General features: G+C 36.6%; 1 protein-coding gene across 1 annotated transcript in view; it reads left to right on the top strand.

Annotated features, from left to right (window-relative positions):
* The first annotated feature begins 777 nt into the window (after positions 1 to 777).
* Positions 778 to 25,801, top strand: part of HTR2C (5-hydroxytryptamine receptor 2C) — a 286,229-nt gene continuing 261,205 nt past the window's right edge. The window contains exons 1-2 of the mRNA XM_082716398.1: positions 778 to 1,325; positions 21,626 to 21,687. The gene's annotated coding sequence lies outside the window, so the exon portion shown is untranslated. The remainder of the gene's footprint in view (positions 1,326 to 21,625; positions 21,688 to 25,801) is intronic.

The following is a 25,801-nucleotide window of genomic DNA, read 5'->3' as shown; positions in this document are numbered from 1 at the left end:
CTGTCTTGACCATGCCAAGGCAGCCCTCCCAGCGGCTGGACAACCTACTGGCTGTGGGCCTCAGGCTCTGGACCGGAGAAATAGGTGCAGCCCCACTTCAGAAACCCAAAGGAGCTGCCCTCCTTTAGGCAATGTCTTTCTAAGTGTGTTTCTTGGGGGTGTCTTTCTAAGCACCTAGCGAGGGCTGTGGGGTCAAGAAGGAGACTAAGCTGTGCCCTCTTGGGGCATGAGGCCAAGTGTCTTCCTTTCTCCCTTCACTGCATTTGAGGTTAGGGACAAAGGGGAAAGAGGGACCGAGAACCTCGGCCTTTGCTCACTAAATGTGCTTGACCTTGTGAATGCCTCAGTTGTTCCAGTTGGGGAAAGGGGTTAGGAGTTGGAGCCCGGAACCTCCGAAGGAGTTTCAAAGCTTGGTAGAACTTCTGAGACTTAGAAAATGTTAAGGGTGTGTGTGTGTGTGTGTGTGTGTGTGTGTGTGTGTGTGTAGAGTGTTTTTTTTTCAATTTTTAAGGGTGCATTCTTGAGAAAGACGCCCCCATGACCCCGGTACCCCCACAAGTCTCCAGGTCTCATAAATCAAGTTAATCACCACCGCCACCACCACCACCATGGGGTCTCGCGCCCCCTGCCTGCAGGTTCCAGATGCACTAAGAGACGGCCCAAACAGGCCGGGGGCAGTGTAACGTTGAGCGCTGATTGGTCGCTCTTGGCTCCACCCCTCCTCCGGTTTTGGCCCAAGAGAGCGGTGCAGCATCGCCAGCGCGGGGTAGGCGCTCTGGTGCTCGCCGAGGAAGCTCACAGCCTACGGCGCACCGATCATTCTGATCCTGCCTTTGGAGCAGCTAGATTGCCAACCTTGGCTGCTCCATCGGCCTGCCGCCCCTTACCTGCGATTGCATATGAACTTTTCTTCCTTCTTGCACACCGTTGTCGTCGGAGTCGTCGAGATCGTCGTGGCGCTCGCGTGATGGCCTTCGTCCGTTTAGAGTAGTGTAGTTAGTTAGGGGCCATCGAAGAAGAAAGAAGACGCGAATAGTGCAGAGATGCTGGAGGTGGTCAGTTACTAAGCTAGAGTAAGATAGTGGAGCAAAACCAGCCAAACCTGTCCGGGGGTGCACGGTCGCCCAGGAGGTCGACTCGCCGGTGCTCACTATCGCGCCGAGCTCCCTCCGTCCCTCCCTCCGCCGAGGCGCGAGATTGCGGCGCGCAGCGCAGCGCAGCGCACTGACTGCCGCGGGCTCCGCTGGGCGATTGCAGCCGGGTCCGTTTGTCGTCTAGCTGCCGCCGCGGCGACCGTTGCCTTGTCTTCCTCCCGGACGCTTGTGGTAAGTTGGAGCCCCGGGCGGCATCGATAGCCGAGACCCTAACGGTTTAGGCGGGGGATGGGGTGGGGAGCGGGGACAGGTCCCGGATGGTTGCAGCTTGCAGAACTGCGCTGGTCCGAGCGGGAGGTGGGGAGCGGGGGGTAGGGAAAGACTCTGAACGAGCAGCTCACGGACAGACTGGGGTCTCTGGGAGGAGAGAGGTTATTAGTTCCACGGGAGGGGCACTGAAACCTCAAAGGAGGTTGGGAAGCGGGGACTGGAGATGAAGGGGCTGGGCGGATGGCGAGGGGCGGGGGTGGTGGTCTCGAGAATTCAGCGCCCGGATTGCTGAGAGAGAAACAGGAGGCGGGCATGGGGTCTCAAGAAATGAAGGGCGGGGGGGAGAGTGAACGCGGGTGTCTCTGGGCAGAGGTTCTGGCTGCGGAAGGTGCAACTGAATTGGGGATACGGGCTACGTTTTTAAGAAATCCGATTTCAGGAAGGTGGGAGGGGGGCACAAGGCTTGGGATCGTGGGAGCAAAATGGGGCGAGGGATCTTCTATGATGTTCTCATTAAAAACCGACCCCAGTTTTCGGAGGGTCTGAGTGAACACGGGTAACTCCGGGGAGATGAACACTGCGGATCTGTGTCTGGGTCTAACAGCTGTGGGCTGAATTTGAACAGCGCTGCTGATGGTCACGTAAGTTTAAGAGGAGAGTATAAGGGCATTCAGCGAGCCTTTTATGAATTAGTTTACCTAAGTCACTATATTTTGAAAAGGATTGCGGAAGTCTCCAGTGCTGCCTCTTATTCCGGTTCATTAACTCAGTTTAACCTGACCGGCAGTCTTACAGTGTACCTCGGAATTGCTAAGTGTGAGAACAGGTTGCTGTTCCTGAAGCCACATAAAGTTCGTCATTGCAAAACGTGTCCCTGTGTCTGTTTCTTTCTTTCTTTCTTTCTTTCTTTTTTTTTTTTTTTTGCGCCGTGCCCTTTGCCTTTTGCTTCCGGTTGGGTAGTATGCGACCTGAGGTGATCAAGTATTGTGCTCAAGACCCCTTTATTTTAAGCAACAGCATTCCTCCACTCAGATTCAGCGGGCGACATTGGCACTTAGAAAATATCTAATTTGGTCGAGAATCATTGCCAGTACCGCTCAGCTTCTTCATTAATATTTACCATCACAAGTCCCATCCAAGGAAACCTCTGGTTGCTGAGCCACTAAGTGCATATGCCCCTCACCACATACCTTTTAGGCAGGCTAGCGGAGGGAACCTTGCTCTAGGGGGAATAGCACTTAGCTAAAATAATTGGGGTTGGGGAAGACGCTGCGCAGTGAGTAACCACTGAGCTCCCCAGTTTGCAGACATTCGTGACCTCACACGCAGTGGTGCAAAAGGACATCTGGGTTCTAGAGTTTAAATGTTAAAGAAGTTTATCCACAGATCAGCCATTCTGACAGTCAAAACATGAACACGGTAGAAACAAGGTGTTACTGTAGTTGACCACGGATGTGTAGACACAATGAAAAGGGCCAACTGACATGCCCCACAGGGGGGAAAAAGAAGATATCTACCATAATCATTGTGGGTTGGTGCTTTGGTTTTTTTTTTTTTTTTTTTGTCAGTATTTAAGTCACCTTGAACATCATCCTTTAGGAAGAGTATAATTTTTTGCACCCTGATACCTTGATCTTTGAGAGGTATTTCCACCCTTCCCCCACACACCTCACCCCTGCCACGGGTGGGGGTAATTAAATAATTTTTTCTGTATTTTGGGAAAATATATAATTAATTTTTTTATTCCTTAAATATGTTCTAATCCTCTGGGGGAGGAAGTAAAATATTTATTTATTTCATCCATGCAATTTCTTTCCTAATAGCTATTATCATCTACAGCAACAAGCCCAAGGTAAGTCCTGAAATTCCCGAAGTTGGATAAGGCTTGTGATTGCAATTTAAAGGTAGGATCTGGGGTGCTTAAGTCAACAATGGCAGTGTTTTTCTATCTGCATAATCTATAGAAGGTTATTAACCCTTCCTATGCTTTCCTGAGGGATCTATATCTAGAGCTGTCATGGATGAGGATGATGATATTTTCAGATAATAACATGACAGGCTTTGGTTCAGTATGAATTCATGGGAAGAGGTGAGAGCTGACATTTTTGCGAACCTGCTGGACGCCAGGCATGGAGCCAGAAGCATTACATATATTACATTTCACATGGTTTTCATAACAAGACCTATGATGAGTTAGATATTCTCCTTTTATTGGTAACATTGGATTTTTTTCCTTCCATCTCTCAAGGTATTCTTATAGATTAACTTACGGCAATGGAATAAAAAAATATTTTCTTTGTGCTATCAAGGCTACCTGGGGAAAAGATGTTTATTTCTTTAACAATACAGGTAAAATCTTAAAAACCTAGCATCTCTGATACAGTGTTGGACTGATCCACCAAAGGTTTAAGCAAACATGGGCATCTCACCCCCCAGCAATTTACAGGCCGTGGATTTTTCGTCTGAAAAATAAATTCTAAAATCCTGAGAGATGTGCAGGATTACCACTACCATTTGTAATTTAATTATTTAGGAACATTTCTGCATTTAGCTGGTGAATACCTACATCTGAATAACAATATGAAGCCAACAAGAATTCTGTTATTTTACTATCCCAATTATTTCCTTCAAGTCAAAGTTATTTCTCTCTACTCAAGGGAAACACAAAAATTAAAACAAAATTTGAGAGAGAGATTGTCCAAAACCAACATCAAGTATCTTCAGCTACTCTTAATCAATTGCTTAAGTTCTGAGATGGAAGAAGGTGGTCGCTTTCTGAGCCTCCAGGCAAATAAGTCCCAGGTTAACGTGTCTCCAGAAGCTTCCCGGCTATTCGGCATTATCATCAAAGAACCTGTTACCACCCAATTCTTATAGCAATGGAATATCTCACAAAATAAGAATCTATAGTGCTTGTATTGAGATTATTGTAGTAGCGCATCTGGTAAAGATTAGCATTGTCTAGTGGAAGAAATAGTAAATTAGTATCACTAACAGCCTGGATGGCCATGAGCAAACCAGGAAAACCTGACCGTAAGTTGGAGTTAATAACATATATTATTGTAATATAAAAACATATGATAGTATGTTATACATTAATGTAATAATATATTAATCCTATATGCTTATTGTGAAGAACACAGATATTAAGCATTTAAAATTTTTAAGTTATTGCACAAAGCTGTATTTGTTTATTATTATCATTTATGTGTCACTGCTCCAGTGTATCTATATTATTTTATCTACAACTTGTGTACTCTCAAGTCTCAGAAACCTCCAATCACCAGCTCAATGAGTGTTCCATCAATTGAGCCATCCATCAGGGACTTTCTTCAAAACATACTGACAACGTGGCAGCAAGACAGCCTCGTGATCTCCATTTTATTTTTTTATTATTTTTAAAGATTTTATTTATTTATTTGACAGAGAGAGATCACAAGTAGACAGAGAGGCAGGCAGAGAGAGGGGGGGGGGAAGCAGGCTCCCTGTGGAGCAGAGAGCCCAATGTGGGACTCCATCCCAGGACCCTGAGATCATGACCCTAGCGGAAGGCAGCGGCTTAACCCACTGAGCCACCCATATGCTTGTGATCTCCATTTTAAATGAGGAACATTGAAACCCACCAAGAGGTTAAGCTGCACTATTATTTAGCCAGTCACTAGCAGATTGAATCTAATGGTCACACACGACAACTCTTTGGCAGTCATTTCTGACATTTTATACACAAATGATGTAGTAAAAGCAGGAGCTCAAATAAGATGCACACAAGCAGGAATCTTAATTATGTTTTTTTTCCCCTCCCTGTACCCAGCATCTCAACTTCATTCCGTCTAATCCTTCCTCGTTTCAGCTGTGTTTAAGACTGTGCCATCTGCAGTTTACTAAGATACTTGTTTATTACAATGTTGTATATATAGTTGGCATTTGGTAAAGTCAATTTTCTTCATTAGCGTTAACTTTGTTCACAGAGGAACTGTTACCTGATTGAATTTGAGAAGCACTACAAAGGGCTTCTGGCCCCCAAATTAGTAGCCTTCATGGTTTGCAGCAGCACTTGAAACTCTATGCTGAGGAGTTTCCAGTTTCAGTCACTGTCTCCTTTAAATACAAACATTCACTCAGAGGGGTAACTTACTTTTGTCATTACCTATTAATAACTAAGCATAAATCAACTGACAGCTGTCGAACAGTCTTTAGAACCACATACTACATACTTACATACACATAATGGCTATTGAAATTTAAATTAATTGAAATGAAGTAAAATTATAAATTCAGTCCCTCAGTCTCACAGACCACATTTTAGCTACTCAGCAACCACAAGTGGCTAGTGACTACCTATTGGATGGTGCAGATACAGACTATCTCCATCATTGCAGAAAGTTCTTTTGGACAGCAATGTACCGGAAAGGAAGGATCCTAGGCTTTTTCACTGAACACTTCCTCCACCTCCTTGCTATAACCAAAATCTGGAATTTTCCTGCTTGGATTACTCCTATAGAAGCTTGCCTGCTTCCTAACAGATCCCTCAAGTGGAGATGCATTAATTCTTTTTTTTTTAATTTATTTTTTATTTATTTTCGGCATAACAGTATTCATTATTTTTGCACCACACCCAGTGCTCCATGCAATCCGTACCCTCTATAATACCCACCACCTGGTACCCCGATGTCCCACCCCCCGCCCCTTCAACCCCCTCAGATTGTTTTTCAGAGTCCATAGTCTCTCATGGTTCACCTCTCCTTCCAATTTCCCCCAGCTCCCTTCTCCTCTTTAACACCCCTTGTCCTCCATGCTATTTGTTATGCTCCACAAATAAGTGAAACCATATGATAATTGATTCTCTCTGCTTGACTTATTTCACTCAGTATAATCTCTTCCAGTCCCGTCCATGTTGCTACAAAAGTTGGGTATTCATCCTTTCTGATGGAGGCATAATACTCCATAGTGTATATGGATCACATCTTCCTTATCCATTCGTCCGTTGAAGGGCATCTTGGTTCTTTCCACAGTTTGGCAACCATGGCCATTGCTGCTATAAACATTGGGGTACAGATGGCCCTTCTTTTCACTACATCTGTATCTTTGGGGTAAATACCCAGGAGTGCAATTGCAGGGTCATAGGGAAGCTCTATTTTTAATTTCTTGAGGAATCTTCACACTGGTTTCCAAAGTGGCTGCACCAACTTGCATTCCCACCAACAGTGTAAGAGGGTTCCCCTTTCTCCACATCCTCTCCAACACATGTTGTTTCCTGTCTTGCTAATTTTGGCCATCCTAACTGGTGTAACTGATCATTTAAAGATTGAAATAAAATCAGGGAAATAATGCTGGTATGTACAGAGAGTGACTGGAAAAAGGTGTCATGACATTAAGTTGGACACAAAAGTGTGTGTGGCTTGTCCTATGTGACACCACAACAAAGGCCACTCAAATTTAGTCCTTTATATACAGTTGCCTACATAGAAATTGACCAGAAAAATTGAAATCCTAGAGTTCTGAGACTGGAAGGAGCAGAAGGGTCATTAAGAATTATTTCTCGGGGCACCTGGGTGCCTCAGTGGGTTAAGCCTCTGTCTTCAGCTCAGGTCATGATCCCAGGGTCCTGGGCTCTCTGCTCAGCGGGGAACCTGCTTCCCCCTCTCTCTCTGCCTACCTCTCTGACTACTTATGATCTCTGTCAAATAAATAAATAAAATCTTTTAAAAAATTATTTCTCATGTATCAGAGAGGATTGAAGTATTGTCTGATCCCATTTGCGCTGTAGTACCTTTACACACTGACATCAGAAGAAAGAATTTGATAATCGTGGTTTGGAAAATAGGTTCTGCAGCAAGTAATTGTCAATTTTTAGTTTACTGGTCTGAACTCGGGTAGGAAGACTGTATCCGAGTACAGTACTTAAAGTTAGTGAAGAGTTTGGAAAAACATACTGACAAAAAAGTCTGTATGCTTAAAGGCTTTGGTTTTTTTTTTTTTTTAATTGGTTGAAAAAAAAAACTATTTCCATTTACTACTTCCATTTTAATGACACAAAAACTATGACTTGCAATTCAACAATAATTTATTGCTAGAAAACCTGGAGTAAAATGGGGAAGTTCAGTTCTGTGGTTGGTGCTTCCCCTCCCAAACCTATCTAAATTCTGCCTGGTCTTCAAGGTCTGGTTTAAGGCCCACCTCTTGCATAAAGCTTTTGCTGAGCAGCCCACATATACAGCAAACTCCTTGCCCAATTAACATATCTTGATTAATTGTATTGCCATATATATATATATATATATATATATATATATATGATCAATCTAAATCTATATTTATATCTATATCTATATATCCATCCATCCATCCTCCTAGGAATGTATGTTCCAGTAGTTAAAGGTGAAAGAAGATGAAGGAAGTAATAGAGAAGAATTTCTAGCACATCTGGCCAATAAAACTTAAGAACTCAAAGCATCTAACAGAATAACAGATTTCTCTAAAATGATGTCATGTCATCTCTCTCAACACATTTTAGAACAATTAAGAAATTATAAATATTCTTAACCTAGTTTACAACTAAAGCTTAGCCCTATCTTATGCAGTTTTAATTTTTCAGTTCATTTACAGTGAAATACATAACTATAAATATATAGAAATATTTTATAAAATAGATGATAGATAGATATAAAGGAGAGAAAGAGAGACCTTATTCTTTTGGCCACATACATATCTGGTAAAGGTAATGATCAATGATTAGGATCAATTCCATATTCTGGCTATAACATTCCCTTGTTTTTTAGTTTTTAATTAGTAACCTCAAAGGTCTACACTCATTTTGTGGTATGAGTTGACGGTTCAGAGTGGAGCAGAACTTTTTTTCTTTTTAAAATAACAATTCCCAGGGCACCTGGGTGGCTCAGTGGGTTAAGCTTCTGCCTTCAGCTCAGGCCATGGTCTCAGGGTCCTGGGATGGAGCCCCACATCCGGCTCTCTGCTCAGCAGGTAGCCTGCTTCCCCCTCTCCCTCAGCCTGCTTCTCTGCGTACTTGTGATCTCTTTCTCTGTGAAATAAATAAGTAAAATCTTTAAAAAAAATAACAATTCCCAAATGCCTTTGCAACAAATAAATTTGTAAATAAGAGCTTTATTACCTCGTTTTTATAATAGGAAATCAGAGGTTACTATTAATGAATTGCTATGAGTGGTAAAATCAGGACTCTGTTAGGTTTTTTAAAATCTTAGATTAGAAAAACATTAAAAAATATTTTAATGTTTAGTGGCTTGTGGTTAGATTGTTCTAGATTCTTTTTTTTTTGTTTTGTTTCGTTAGTCACTGATTCCCAAGAGGCTAATATTCCCATATCTCACATTATTAAATGTAATGTCAGTCGAAAATAGATACAGAGAGAATTTGGTGATTTTATTCTTGGTGGAAGTAAAACAAGAAGGATCTGGTATCTCTCCAACAAAATTTTTTTAAACCAAGTTTTAAGAAAGCATAAATGAGCTGGTTTCTCCATAGACTTATTTCTCTCGTCTTCTCTTCGTGTTTCTATTCCTACTTAGAAAATCAGTATAAACAAATGAATAGAATTGATGAAGATGGTAGAACTGTAAGCCCAAAAACTTCTTGTAGATATAATGACTCTTTTTTCCCTTTGTAAGATATCTTCTATTAGGATGGTTACTTCTTTTTTCTTTACATGATTTTTATTGTCATAAAATGCACATAAAAGTCAACTTCTTTTATTTTGTTTTGTTTTTAAGATTTTATTTATTTGACAGAGATCACAAATAGGCAGAGAGAGAGGAGGAAGCAGGCTCCCCAGACGTGGGGGTCCATCCCAGGACCCCAAGATCATGATCTGAGCCAAAGGCAGAGGTTTAACCCCCTGAGCTACCCAGGCACCCCAAAAGTCAACTTCTTTTAACCATTCTGCATCTGTGCAACCATCACCTCCAACCATTTTTGTTATTCTTTGCATCTTGTAAAACTGAAGCTTCTATACCCTCCAAACAATTTCCCCTCCAGCCCAAACCCCAGGCAACCACTGTTATACTTTCTGTCTGATACAATGACTCTTCCTTTCCAAAATCTTAAGTTAACACGTGCTGATTCTTTAGTTTGACTGTTCATTATCTTCCTCTCATTGGATAATGGTCTACCTCAACCTTTGCTGCTTCTACTACCAAACTTCAGCCCATTATCTAAATGTTTTGTAAGTCAATTGACAAAACTCATGATCCGCGTTTATCTGTCAAATTAGCCAACTACGTAATGAAGGTGAATAAAAAGCTTGTAACAATTACGGAATTTCAGCAAGTATCTATTGAGGGTCTACTGTATACTTCAGGTTTCATTGGACATTAGAGATTCTCTCTCTCCCTCTCCCTCTTCCCCTTCCTACCTGCTCGTGTTCTTTCTCTCTCTCTCAATAATAATAATAATAATAATAATAATAATACAGTTCTGTAATTTATGGTATAGACAACATCAAATGTGTTCATATCTATAATTGATATTCTGAGTCTATTGATTTAGATGAAGCAACAAGATCAAATAAAAGTACATTTCTTTCTTTTTTAAAAGTATTTTTATTCATTTATTTTTGTGAGAGAGAAAGAGAGAGAGCACAGGCAAGGGGAGGGACAGAAAGAGAAGCAGGGTCTCGGCTGAGGAGGGAGCCCAATGCAGGAGTCTATCCCAGGACCCTGGGATCATGACCTAAATGGCAGGCAGATGCTTAACCTACTGAGCCACCCAGGAGCCCAAGTACATTTATTTCTGTAGCACAACACACTTACATTGTTAGAAGTTTAAAAAGTACTCTATCCCTCCTCCCACATTACTTTTTCATGAAATTTGAAATAATGCTTGTTCTTTCTGTCTTGTAGTCATTGTTGGATCACCTTTCTCCATGTATTCTCAGTGAAATCCATCAATATAGCTTCTAAATTATTTTTACCAAATACTACTCAAAAATTTCACCCTTTTCATTCCCATGATGATTATAGAATCTCTGGGTTAGTGCCTTACGGCTCACTTCAGAGCCTTGCACATGTTTGAACCTTGCACATCGCCCATGCACAGCACAGTGCCACAAAATCATGCTGCCCAACTTCTGGGCGAAGCATATATATGGTTAATAGCAACCAGATGCCAAATGTCACGGTGAAATAAAAAGACCGCATGGTGGGTCATGAGGTAATGAACTCCAGGTAATGGGCCACATTAGGAAACAGTCACATTCTTAATTCAGAGAAAGATGTACTATTTAATTAAGGTGGGGTTATGGAAGGAACTAAGGTCATTATGCAGATTATAAAGCCAAGATGGAATACGTAAAACTAAATGTGTTATGATTTTGTATAAAGGGACTACTGGTCATAAAACAACTTTTCTCTAGGCACCCAGGTGCCTCAGTCAGGTAAGTGAATGACATGATTGTGGCTCAGGTCATGATCTCAGGGTCATGGGATGAAGCCCTATGTCAGGCCCTGCACTCAGGAGGGAGTCTGCTTGAGATTCTCTCCCTCTGCCCCTCTCCCCACTCGTGCATGCTCTCTATCTCTCTAAATAAATAAAATCTTTAAAAAATTATCCAGGCTGACACCTACATACATAAGAATAGTAAAATTTGAATTTCTAATCTGAACAAAAATGGACATCATTAATTGTGCTACTTACATGGCACACTGTATTGCATCTGGTTTTGTTTGTCTGTTTTCTGTTTTTTAGGTTTAAGTTCTGTCACCCAGGTGCCAGGCTTAGTGTTCAAGGTTTTAAACACATCATCTTGCTTTTTAATTTGAGCCTTATCTTTCCTATTGGATTATGAAATCACAGAGGACAAAATTATTTATTATTCATGTTTATACCTCTACCCCAACTACCCTCTGCATACATCATTAGACCATTACACATTGTGGGTTCTTTCAATATATATATGCTGAATAATTAATATGTAAGAGCACATGAGCACTGTGGGGAAAGGTTTTTAGAGTACAAATTTAGAGTTAAATGACTTGCATTCTAGTCTTTTATCAGCCTCTATGTTCTTACCTGTTAAAAAAGTAAATCAGACTGAATGGATTACTAAGGTTATTTCCAATGCTACAATCTATGAAAATACCAGCACTTTTGTGTTCCGAAAATCCACTCCAAATAATAATGCTCATGTAGTTTATTTTTGTAGCCTAGAAGGTAATTGTCATAACTCTTCTTCAACTACTTAAGAATTCCTTAGACAGGGGCGCCTGGGTGGCTCAGTGGGTTAAAGCCTCTGCCTTTGGCTCAGGTCATGATCCCAGGGTCCTGGGATCAAGTCCCACATCGGGCTCTCTGCTCAGCAGGGAGCCTGCTTCCTCCTCTCTCTCTGCCTGCCTCTCTGCCTACTTGTGATCTCTGTCAAATAAATAAATAAATAAATCTTTAAAAAAAAAAAAAAGAGTTCCTTAGACAATCTAAAGTCAAGTCTCACTTAGGATCTTGATTTTGCCCTTTTCCTTTCACTCCAAAACCTAAATTTGAAATGATTCTGTAAAGGCCACGAAATGAGTGAAAATGTCCCTTCCTTTTGCCTTTTGTTGATTAAAGCAAATTTAAGACATCACTGCTCTCAATCACAAATTAAACATAACCATTTTTAGGTAGTTTAAATTAAACTGTCTATAGCTACAGATTTCATTAGTATCTTGCAGAAAATCAGTGTTGTCAATGCTTAGTTTATAATTGAGCCTTATGACTACAAATTGTCTTTTCCTTTAATATATTCCTAGATTTAATTGCATATGTAAGCTATTACTTTATAAAGGGTCTCAAAAGAAAAAGGACATTTGTGGGCATATAGTCATCTTGAGTCCTTTAATTACATTTCATATTATCTTTTTTCCCCTGTATCAGAACCTTTCTTTTATGGGGAGTATTCAATTTGCTGTATTTGTATTCAGAACTCTTGAGTCTTTGAGGGTGACCGCAGATGGTTTGACAGAGAATAAAAAAGGTCATTTATACCTTGTTCATGACTCCTTTCTGTGTTCTTTTCGATTTCTAATTACTTTCTCCTGAAAATGATATCTAGCTCCTTTATTACTATCTTTAATGAATCTAAAGTTATACCATTTATGTTGACATAAAGTACTATTAAAGGAACTATTCAAACTTTGGTCCTCAGCCAGATTTTAACCTGTGCCACTCAAGCCTACTCCAGATCTAGCTGAATACTCATTTAGATTTCTATCATCATCACTTTAAAAATATTTTTTTGAAGCTGAATTACACCAACATTGTAAAAACATGACAGAGAATATAGCATTTCTTCCTAGAGTTGCAGAACTGTCAAGCTAGTATTTAAAGAACATTTTTTTGAGAGATGTGCTTCCTACCATGGAGGAACTTACATTTTATTTGGCAAGATGAAATATATACATGCACCATCACATGTTCTTTGAATAGCTGAAAATATGATATTGGGTCTCTGGAGACAGGTCAAGCCTGGGGATAAAGGAGTTTGGTCCAATCCATACTATTCTGGCTTACCTAAATTTCAGAACTTTCCAAGGGAGAGAAGGTTGTAGAGAGAAAAAAACAGAGGTTCAAACAGTGATTGTTGACTGTGAAAAGCTTCAGGAAATATTTTTCTCAGATTCTTCAAAATGAAACGGTTTTTCTCCCCCAACTTTATATATTATTACATTTAATTATTGCTAGGGTTCTGTTTAACAGTACATTTTACTGCATACTCCAAGGCCTCCCAGGAGAGGTAACAACACTTAAGTTGTGATCTCCAGTAATTTGGAGTCCAGATGGAGATCCAATATATGAGCCCTACCTAAAGGATTTGGGAATCCAGAGCCACTGTTAAGTGAAACTTAGAGAAATTTCAGTGAATGGAGTAGACAAAAAAAAAAAAAAAATTGTATGGGATTAAAATACTGATATAAAAAACTTTTTGCCCCAAAAGCCGAAGAAGGAATATGAATGCGGATAAACTCTCTCAGGTGCCTTGTTCACTATCATCTAAACATATCGTGACCAAATCTCTTTTTTACTGACTCACAGAACTTCTCAGATGCATAATACTTTTGTAAAAAACAGAAACAAAAACACCTCCGTGAGTCTGGAGTCATTCATGCTCCACTTTGTTGCTCTTAACTTATTTAAAAAATAAATTAGCAAGCATGAGTTCAGCACCTTCTGTTTGTATAGTAATGGATTAAGTTAGTTGAATAATGCAAGAGGAAATAGTAAGCTTCTTACAAGTAGGAGTCATATGAATTGCTTGCTTTTTTCATATGAGTTATTTCTGATTAGCAAGCCCTTAGATATCTGAATTATACCTTGGCTTATATTAAGTAAGTAAATGATGAGCTGTAGATTAAACTCTCAGATAAAACCAATTGTCTGAATATCAAGTGACTACTAATTCTCAATACCAAAAGAGCCATTCATAATTATTAGATAATTTATAGAGCTTGCTATTTTTAGGAATATTAACAAAGTATTTCACAATTCCAAAATACATGGATGACATTATGAAAACATTAATACATCAACACAAGCTCTTTAACAAATCAATACAACTAAAGTATACTGATAACATTCGTAACGCACTTACTATTGCTTGTGTTCCAGTGATAAATAAGTTAAGGCTTAAAGAGGGTCCCTGATTTTTCCAGGTCCCACAGCTAATTATTGGCAAAAGCTTACAAAGAGAACCCAAATCTCTTAAATTTGAAATCAGGTTCTTCTCCACCATGGGCTACTGCCTCTTAAAGGCTATATGGCATAGTAAATGAAAGCCCTCAAAATTTTGACTACATCATACTGTCCTTGAGAATCATGTTATGATTCATAAATCCAGAGTAAATAGAAACTGAACTTACATTATTGGCTTCAATAATCAGAAAATTAGTACATGTGAATACTTTCAAGATTATGTCTTTCATTCTTATCTTACTGATACAGGTAAGAGACCCTGTGTGTATACGATATGATATACATTATATATGCATATATATGTATGTATATATATTTTTTCACAAGTGTGAAGGAATCGTGTAAAAGACAAGAGTATTTTTTGTGGTTCAAATTAGATGACTGACCCGTTGACAGGTTGTGTGCATTTATTTATGTTAGTCTTTATGTTTTTAATTTGCTAGAGCAACTGAAGTCTGAAACAGCTCAAGGCTGGATGATTCCTTTCTATAAATTACATCTCTTGAAATGTACAAATGCAGGCATGAGTCATCAGCTACAGAATTCCAGCTTTAATCCATTATGTCATTTTTATAAGGAAACAAACCAGTGACCTTCATGTGGTTTAAGGACAATGAATCTGTGAATTACAGAATATGGAAAGATGTGATCATAACACAAACAAATGAGTTAAATGGTATGATCTAAAAGGTAAAAAAAAAAAAAAGTAAAGTATTTTATAGAATGAAGTCTGTTTACTTTTGTGATCCTTCTTCTATTATTCACTTGCATGTGTGCCTTGAGTATACTGGATTACTTTGAAACCAAGCTGAAACATTCACATATCTCATAAGCAAATTTTAAACCATTAACTTTCATGTGGATTGTGCCCTGGCAGAAACAGTAACCAGAAGGAAAATGCATAGCCCAGGAAAATCTGCAATGTAGGTTTTGTTGAGTGATTTCAATTTTCTATTGATTCAACTTCTTGTAAGAACTTTTAAACTACAGAGTTACTGAAATTGTTACTTATATTTACCATTTCATCTAGGAAATACAGAGCAGACTCTCTGAGGCAGGATGTGGTTCAGTAAAGAAGTCGTGTGTACACCTTGTAAAAAGGGGAGGCAAAGGGAAAGAAATTAACAAATACTGAGACCCCACCCCCTGATCCTAGTCAGCACTTTTGACAAAGTATATATATTCCCTCATGTAATTTTCACAACAGCCATAATAAATAGGAAAAGGAGACACAGGGAATTTAAGCCATGTGCCCAGACACGTAACTAATGCAAGGAGGAGCCAGGAATCAAGCCCAAGTCTGTCTCACTCAAGAGGTTGGGTATACTTTTTCCATGACACCTTGATTAACATCCTTAAGTCTAAAAAATATGCCAAGTGCACATGTCCAAAATATACTCTCTGTGTAACATTTACTTAGTCATTGGCAATATTTGCAAAGAATGAAATAAAGGGAAAACAAGGAGGTACCAGTCACATATCAACTTCTGCAAATCAAGTGTGTGTGTATCTTCAAAGATTTCAGTTTATTTTTAAAGGTGAGGGAATCATTATTTACTAATAAAACAGTGTTCATAGCAGCAAAGTCCACAATCACCAAACTGTGGAAAGAGCCAAGATCCCCTTCAACAGATGAATGGATAAAGAAGATGTAGTCCATAAACACAATGGAATATTATTCAGCCATCAGAAAGTCTGAATACCTAACTTTTGTATCAGCATGGACGGGACTGGAGGAGATTGTGCTGAGTGAAATAAGTTGAATAAAGAAAGTCAATTATCATATGGTTTCACTTATTTGTGGAACACAAGGAATAGCATGGAGAATATTAGGAGAAGGAAGGGGAAAATGAAGGGTGGGGAATCAGATGGGGGGAAAGAACCATGAAAGACTATGGACTCTGGGAAACAAACTGAGGGTTTTAAAGGGAAGGGAGGTGGAGGGATGGGTGAGCCTGGTGATGGGTATTAAGGAGGGTATGTATTGCATGGAGCACTAGGTGTTACATGCAAACAATGAATTATGGAATACTACATCAAAAACTAATGATGTACTGTATGGTGACTAACATAACATAATAAAAAATTATTTAAAAAAAGAAAAGAATGAAAGACAATTTTGCTTCATAAAAATCATCTGAATAGATGTAATTTTAAGGAAGTGTGTTTCATGTTAGATATTTAGGTGGGGGGAAAACAAAAAACAAAAACAGATGGCAAGCTTGAATCAACCGCTTCTTAATGGCATTCAACTGCACATAACACACACCTAAAAGTTTTCTGATGTAAATGCTTCCTTTCTGGAAAGAATCATCAAGTTTTGCCAAGTGTTGATTGGATAGAATGGGAATAATGAAAGAAATGGACTGGCAATGGAACTTTCCAGAGTTTGAAACTGAAGTTTTCTGAAATCAATTGTTTTTGAACAGGAGTACTTTGAGGATGCTTTCCTTTTTATTGATTTTGTGGTACTAAAATAAAAATTGAGTAACAAAAATAGGGATGATAGAAACTCAGTTACAAAATTTTATTACATTCAGAAGTGTGAAAAAATTAAGGATTTATCCAAATTAATCAAGACTGTATTACCTGAGTCTAACCACAAAGTTTCTTTTATTTGCCGACTCTTCTTAGTATGAAACAACTTCTTTGATATTCCCAGCAAGTGTATCTCTCAAAGGTGTGCAGGTTCCAGAATAAGCAAATCTATATATAGAGACAGAAAAGATTTCTTGTTGGCTGGAGTTGGGGTGGATCTGGGTGGAGGTAGAAGGTAAGGTAGTCAGGAGTGACATGTAGACAGGGTTTCTTTTGAGGATGATGAAAACATTCTAAACTGTGGCAGTGGTTATACGGCTCTGTGAGTATAACTAGAAACCATTGAGTTGTATGCTTTAAAATGGGTGACTTGTATAGCATGTGAATTCTATCTCAATAAAAATGACAAAAAAGATTTGGGGTTGTATCCATGACCTCAAATGAAAAATCAGATCTTAAAATAATTTTAAGAGGTTGATTGTACTCTTAAAAATATATTGGAAAATACATTGATTTCACATAATAATCATCAAGAAAGAATTTTAAGTACATGAAACCTGAAAATAAAAACTGGGGCTTTCTACCCAAAGTATGATTTTTAAAATATGCTTCCCATTTAAAGCAATCGATCTCATAATATCTAATAACATACATCATTAGGTCCTAGTACATCCCCTGAAACATGTTTTAGTCTTCTCCTTCTGAAACATATATACTTTATACACAGTTCAAAATAATTGTTTTCTTTATTTTCACTGTACTAGATATGAGGATGTAATAGTCAATGCACTATTTTGTGTTTGAAAGCTTTTCCAGTGATTTTGTCTTTTGCAATTGCTTCTTTGGTTTGCCATGTTCTTGGACTTGTAACTCACTGTTGCAAGTGTCACAAATAGCCCACTCCATTGCTTTCTTTAACACAACACAGTAAGTTTAAAAGGCAGTATCACATTAGACAAATATTGTAGTATTAGAGAATTCAATGAACTTGAAGAGAAAGTTAAGAAAATTTAAGTGAATAAATCAACAGGATAAGGCAAGGTGATATGTTCGTTTTAAATACTCTGTTAAGACTCAGTGAAAGAGAAAAAAATTTTTTGAACATAGAGTAGAAGAAATAAAAAAAGAGAATAGCATGCCTTATGGATTCATTTATATGAACTTCTAGAGCTGGCAAAAATAATCTAAAATGATAGATATAAGAAAATTGTTGCTTTGAGTTGGTGAGGGGTGACTACAAAGGAACAGTAGGACAGAAACGTCCTATATCTTCATTGGTATGGGACTGCACAGGTGTGTATTATCTTCATTAAAACTGGTCAAACTCCTATGGTGAGTGCTGTGAAGTGTGTAAGCCTGACGATTCACAGAACAGCACCCCTGGGGCAAATAATACACTACATGTTAATTTTAAAAATTTAATTTAAAAATTTTTAAAAACTGGTCAAACTCTATATTTAAACATGTACATTTTATTATATGTACATACTTCATTACAGTAGATTTTTTAAAAGTCAAAGTAGTCAGCAAAGGGTGACCATTGTGTTTGAATGTGATCATCTTGTAATCCTGAATGAAAGATGACCTCCTTCCTTTTAAATATGAAATATCCATGCCATTCCAAAGAAGTACATTAAGCTCTCTTGTAATGTATTCCTTCTGCTCAAGATTAAGTACTGGCATGTTAATGATGACTCTTAGCCACAGTAAGATAGGCATTTCTTTGATAGACATTCTACTTTACACGCCTGCTTTTCCCCTGTAATTTCAGCTGGGGAGAAATAAAGCAGCAAACTTATCCATTACATCTTTACAGGATTCTTATGACTTTTAAAGCACAATTTGGAACTGAAGCTACTGTTTTATAATATTCTTTCTCAGGGTAGGCTGAAAGCAAAGTAACAATAATTTTTGTAGGAAAAGTAAGATAAAATCTGTCTTGAACAACCACAAAATCACCCTTAATGTCACTTTATAAATCAGTTATAGATATCACCAGAAGTAATAGGACTGCACATGTGAAATTGAAAGACAGTGTACGCACTATTTTTGTAGGAGGGTATTACATAGTGTTTGCATTAGCACTTAAAGCTGTGGCCATCATTCTTTTCTATCTAGAGTCACTAGCCTCCAAAGCAGAAAAGTCTACGAAAGTCATGTGGAAATTTTAAAGATAACAGTTCAGTAAGATGGATATAAATGGGAAATGACACAACGTTGATAAAATATATCTCAGATTTATGTACAGATAACTAAAAAAAAAGACTGAGCATGTATGGTAGATGCAAAAAATTATTATAAAGAATGTCGTGGCTGTGAGGCAGAGGCAAAGCAAGTGAGGCTAAAGAGAGAGAAATTGAGAAAAGCTTTAATTTTGCCTAGGGAGTTCCAGACTTCTTCAAAATTAACTAAAATTTTAGAAATGTATATGAAAATGTTGGGAACACCAGAAAATATATTTTCAGTTGATAGGTCTAGAAGTAATTTTATAAACTGTAAGATTGATTTTTTTTTTTATATAAAGGAGCAGAAGTGCTTCATTATCTCTTAATCCTCCCCATAAGGGGTTGCGGAAATCTGCAATAAATCCTTCATGAATAAATGGCAAAATGACAATAGGAGCTCAGTGTTTTGACTGCAATCGTCATAGTTAACCACTAGGGGGCTGTAATTCCATTGACAGCAGTTCTGTGACCACAAATGTTTTATTTCCTGCAAGGGTACTTCTACAATTAAGTGGGAGCTACAATATTAAGTATCAAGCAGGTAGAACAGCTCATTACTATGTACTGAAATGATTTCATGCTTTCCTGCATTTATATGTTTAATTTTTATTGTTCAGACTAATAACTTGGCCACCAGCTTCTTCAGCAAACATGGAATCTCATCATTGCTCAAAGATTGTTACTAATTTTGTACCTCTGCTTCTTGAAATATTGAAGATAGAACCACTTTTATATATTTTTTCATGAAGAAATTATTTTGTTTACTACAGATCCCCTAACATTTGATGAAAATAGAAATTTAAAGTGATCATGTGTTCTCACATAATTATTTTATAAATCTTTGTATTATTTAGAGTTGTAAGAGAGACAAGAAAATACCAGTACAAATTTATAATATTAAATGTATTTTCTGACATTAAGATGAATATAACAGCTTTTACCCATGCTGTTTTTTTTACTAATTTGAAGACAGAACTTTCTTTACATTTATTTAATTACTTTTTATTTGCTCTTTCATTAAGGAATGAAAAATACAAAAATTTGCTACTATAATCTGTTGTCTTTTGAATGATTAAAAGGATAGTGACATTAAATTATTTAACTTGTGACTTTAATATTTATTGCGTAAGTATTTTATACTATGCTTTAGATATGTTTTATATTTATATAAATTCAAATTTATAAAAAATAAATAAATAAATTTAATAAATTAAATTAAGAGGTTGATTGTACTCTTAAAAATATATTGGAAAATACATTAATTTCACATAATAATCATCAAGAAAGAATTTTAAGTACATGAAACCTGAAGATAAAAACTGGAGCTTTCTACCCAAAGTATGATTTTTAAAATATGCTTCTCATTTAAAGCAATCGATTTCATAATATCTAATGACATACATCATTAGGTCCTAGTGCATCCCCTAAAGCGTGTTTTAATCTTCTTCTGAAACATATATACTTTATACACATAACTATAAATATATTTAATATATAAAATATATTAATAAAATAAAATATATTTAATATAAATACATAAATATATTATAAATATATTATTATATTTATAATAATATAAATTTAATTTATATTGATAAATTTATGAGCGAAAATATTTTAATGTCTTCAAATAATATAATTAATATTTCTTATTTATTTCTTAAAACTCTAATGGTCTTTACATTATTTGATTTTATTTACTTGAACCAATGGAAGAATTAGTTTTGCTGGGGAGGCAAAATTTTTCCTCTACCCTGTTGGATTCTGTTGCTGAGAACTGCAAATTAAACTGACAAGCAAGAGATTAACAGGAGAAAAGGTTATATTTCATATACATATGAGGCCAACAAAAAAGCAGCTGGCTTGTTTAATGGTAAAGTTAAAGACTTCTATACCTAACTTAGTAGAGATAAGTGAGGAGTGAGGAACAAATTCTCTGGGAAAAACAAATGGGTTTGTTTAAGAGAACAGACAAGAGATAAATTCGTGATAGTGTTTGTCTATACAGGTACAGGTACAAGTGGTCTTTCCATCTTATACAGAGCCATACAGTTCCATGGAGAGGGCATTTCTGATAGCCTCACTCCCGAGAAATTGTAGCTTTTAGACAAATAAGGCTAGCTCAGAGGAGGATTTTTTCTGCATCTGTTGCATCTCAAAATGTCTTCAACTTAAAATAAGCTTTATACCAACTCTGGGGTTCTAAGTGGATTCCCACAGATTCATATTTTAAGAAAATCTGTGTATTTAAAAACTTTAGGTCAGGTTTTATGTGTTTTAGGGAACTTCTTACGTTGGAAAAACATGTTAAGTATTAACATTGTTACAGCAAATTTCTTTGTCTTACAAAAATGTAGCTGGCTAATATTTGTATGAATCTTGTTTTCAAATCTCAAAATAAATACTGCCTATCGATACTTTTTAAATAATTGATACTGAAATGGTGATTTTTCAAACTTGCCCTTCCAGCTTCTAGTTTCATTTTCATACCTATGGGTAAAATACCATTTCACTAATTCTGTTCTGTAATGATTTTATGTGAAATAATGTTTTAACTTAATATTTAAATTATGATTTTGCTGGTTCATTTATAATACTTAACTGATGTTTAATATTCTCTTTAAGTTGTACTAATGTTCTGGTTTTTTTACAATAATTTTATATAAATGAAATTGTCTTCTGGTGCTTATAGGTATCAGCCTCATTATTTTTCAGTTATGCTTTATACATGAATAATGTAGTTATTCTAATTAGTACTTTATTTAGAGTTCTCATTGCATTTTTCTAAATGTTTGTTTTCAGAGATATCATCCAATATCCATGAGCATCTATAGGCCAACCGTCACCATCCTTCAAAAATAATTGTAAGTATACCCATAAACATGCTACGTGAGTCTCGTTTTGCAGCAATAGTCAACCACTATAGTTAGGGGAGTCTAATTATTTTGGTAATGTAGACCTATTTCTGAACTAGTAAAAAATTTCCATTAACGACTTATGATGTCTGAAAAAGAAAATTACTTAATTGGTACACAAAATGGGTTGGCCCAGTGATGGGTATTAAGGAGGGCACATATTGCATGGAGCCCTGGGTGTTATACACAATGAATCATGAAACACTAAATTGAAAACTAATGATATACTATATGCTGACTAACATAACATAATAAAAAAAAATGTTAATGCAACCTAAAAATAACTCGGCCTATTTATTACCAAATAATGTGTTAAGCAGACACATTTGCCGAAGTGTTTAATCACCACCCTGACTTTATACTAAATAAATATCAGATAAGATGGCAAAAATAAGAACAGTTAGACTAATGAAGATAAAATATGAATGAATTTGAAATTTTCTCTTTCAGAAACAAACTCACATCTTAGATTAAGCTATAGAAAATCCAGCTAGTATTTTCTTATCACAAATTTTTGAAAGTGAAGTCCATAAAAATATTCTTGATGGATGGACCAGGAGTAGGAGGGGAGACTGAGATCTTTGTTTCAAAAGGGGGTATCAAGTTGTAAATGTCAAAAACCACTGGCCTACAGAATGGACCACTCTGCATACTATAGGTTTCTGAAGCACATTATTACAAGTTAAGCAGAGTAGGTCAAAATTAGATCCCTTATTTGAAGCTCCAGACTGCACAGGGAATTCTCAAATAAATTTCTGATTGTTCCTGAAGTCATAAACATGCATTCAACTTCACAAACTGTTTTCAGAATGAGGTGTTGGAGGAAGAATTGATAATGATCATAGAAGTTAACTTACTTATACAATCATATTTTAACAGACTTTTTTAGAATAAAATTAATATATACTCATTCCATAAAAATTAAATAATACAAAATAAAGTCGAAGTCTATCCAAATTGGAGACAGGTTAAGGATGGAATAGGGTTGGGAACGTCTGCTGAACATATTATTACTGATCAAAAAATAAAAGAAGAAAACAGGGATTGTATGCCAAGACAGTGGCATCAAAATGACTGAATTAAAATGTACCATAGTCAGAATGGTCAACATCAAAGTGTCCTGTTTTGTCATTTGATGATTCACCATTTAAGATGGTGACAAAGGTTATGCTTCCTTTGTTTAATATATATTTTAAAAATTATTGATGCTATAGGCAGATTTCCATAAAGAAAATATGAAATTCAAAAAGTGTAAAATGTAAAATCTTCAAGAGCCCCAGCAGCTGTTCTAAGAGTGCACAGGAAGTCACTCATTATACTTTTGTGAAGATCCAAGTTTTCCCACAGGTGTTTTCACTGCATTGGTGAAATAGGTTAACGTGGACATGCAGGTAAGTTTACATTCTCAAGCTTCAAATGGCACTCACTCACACAAAGGCCACAAGGTAGTAATGGCCCTACAAGGTAGTAAAGACCAAGGTCAGCCTTAGAAGAATGTGATGTAAGCCAATTACATCTTTAGTATCTCCCTTTCAGCGTTGTTCTATCCTTCCCGTATTGTCTCCATAATGAGTGTTCCCTTTTCTTCCCCAAGGCCCCTACATCCTTGGTACAAAGGCCTGTTGACGTCTTATTCTTATCCAGCTGTTAATTGAAAAAGATTTAATACAAAAATTCATCCAAGGGTAGCAATATCTAATAAGTCCTACCCTGTCCAGAGAGAGGGCCATTTTGACATTGAAAATGTGACTCCAACAATTGAATTCCTTGATTGGTCGAAAGGGAAAACATGCCCCACATCTCATCACGCAGGTCTGTATGCTTGTTGCCTACTTCACTTCTCCAAAAGGCTGACCTCATCAGGGCACGTTGGTGACATAAAAATGGTTGTGCAACATACTTAATTATACTTAATATAAAGTTAGAATCTGGTTATCATAAATAGTTTTGATTATGTTACTAAATATGTTTATTCTCATTGTACATAAAAGAGTACTAAGAGTTTTAATGTATATACAACCACAACCTCATATTCTTTGAGTTTTTGAAATGTGGGTCCCCGGTGATTTCTGTGACTATTTTAAGCTAAATGAGATTCAATTGATGTTTAAAAATAAAAGTCAGTTGACTTGATTTACCTCTAACTATCATTCAAACTTAGTAACACCTTCCTAAAGCCCTACTTAATGCTACCTATGCTACTGTGATATGTAATATATATCACATATATATGTAATATATATCACCATTAAGGTAATAATTCACATAATGTATTCAATGTCTCCTGTGAAAAATGATCAGTTGGACAACTGTGCTCCTCCTGAGCTGGATAAGGTTAGTAATATTAGTAAGTATTAAAGGTAAATATTATCTTTTTTTTCTGTAAAACTATATCAGCATTTAAAGTTTCTTTACAGAAAGGGCTCATGTAAATGAAAAAATAATGTATGTATGTTGGTGCTACAACGTCATGACAGGATTATACTGGTCACTTTTTTGACACTTTTATTAACAATTTGAGGACTTTATCTTTTAAACTTTTAATTATGTGAATTTGTGTTGCTATAAATAAATGCAAGTTTGCTTAACAGAATTTTTTTTAATGTGAGTTCTCTGATATATAACTATTACTATAAAGTTCTTTAGGTTACCAAATTACTTTAATGAAAACAGACTATAACAAAAATCAAATATTACCTACATTGATAAACAATGCCATTATTTCACTTTGCAGTAGGTTTTGTTTTATTCACAGATATTTTATTTCTTGGATTTGATAAAATAATTAAATACATTCTATTGCTCTTCAACTCTTCATCTGCTTAAAGTATATAATACATAATCAAAACTCATGAAAGGGGTACAGAATTGAGTATTAAAATGTTCTGTTCCCTGCCTTTTATATCACCTATAGGAACCAACATAGTGTTTTGCATATAATATGTATTTAATGATGTATTCAATAATTAGCTCAATAATAACTATTGAGCTAGTAATGATAAAATTATAGTGCCTTGGGAAAATAGGCATATTTCAGTAAATGGATATGTGTGTGTGTATACATATTTAAAGCATAGGAAAACCAAAGCCTTTATAAGATAATTCCACATTCTTCACAATTTTCACTTGTATTACTATTCTAAAAATTAAGATGTGGGGTGTGTATGTGTGTGTGTGTGTAAGAATATTACTCAACCATCAAAAAAAAGAAAAAAAACCTCTTGCCATTTGCAATGAAAGGGATGGAACTGGAGAGTATTATGCTAAGCAAAATAAATTAGTCAGAGAAAGACAAATACCATATGATTTCATTCAAATGTGGAATTTAAGAAACAAAATAGATGAACCTAGGGGAAGGGAAGTAAAAATAAAATAACATGAAAACAGAGAGGGAGGCAAACCATGAAACTCTTTCTTTTAATTATTTACTTATTTGAAAGAGAGAGCCAGTGAGCACAAGTGGGGGAAGGGGCAGAAGGAGAGGGAGAAGCAGACTCCCTGATGAGGATGAGTGGGGAACCTGATGTGGGGCTGGATCCCAGGACCCTGGAATCATGATCTGAACTGAAGGCAAATGCTTGATGGACTGAGCCACCCAGGGACCCCCCCCCACACACCCCATAGGAGCCTCTTAACTTTAGGAAACAAACTGTGGGTTGCTGGAGGGGAAGTGGGGGGGAGGAGTAACTGGCTCATGGACATTAAGGAGGGCACATGGTGTAATGAGTATATGGGTGTTATATGCAACAGTTATGTGCAACTGATATTATGTGCAACAGTCTACCCCTGAAATTAATTATACACTATATATTAACTAAATGGAATTTAAATAACAAATGCTTAAAAATGTATTCCAAAAATTTAAGTAGTTCTTTGTAATAATCCATTAAACTTAAAAATATGACATTAACAAAATACTTAAAGAAATAATTATTGATTTTAATAATCCAATTGAGTCAATTAATAATTTGAAAACTATATACCATACATATTTTCCACTCTGACTAGCCTATGTGAAAATCCAACAAGGCTGACAACACAGGTTAGAATATCCACATTCTAA

This window comes from Mustela nivalis (genome assembly GCF_964662115.1).
Source record: "Mustela nivalis genome assembly, chromosome: X".
In the NCBI taxonomy this organism is placed as follows: Eukaryota; Metazoa; Chordata; class Mammalia; order Carnivora; family Mustelidae; genus Mustela; species Mustela nivalis.
The sequence above is the reverse complement of the archived record's forward strand: the minus strand, read 5'-3'. Positions and strand labels throughout refer to the sequence as shown.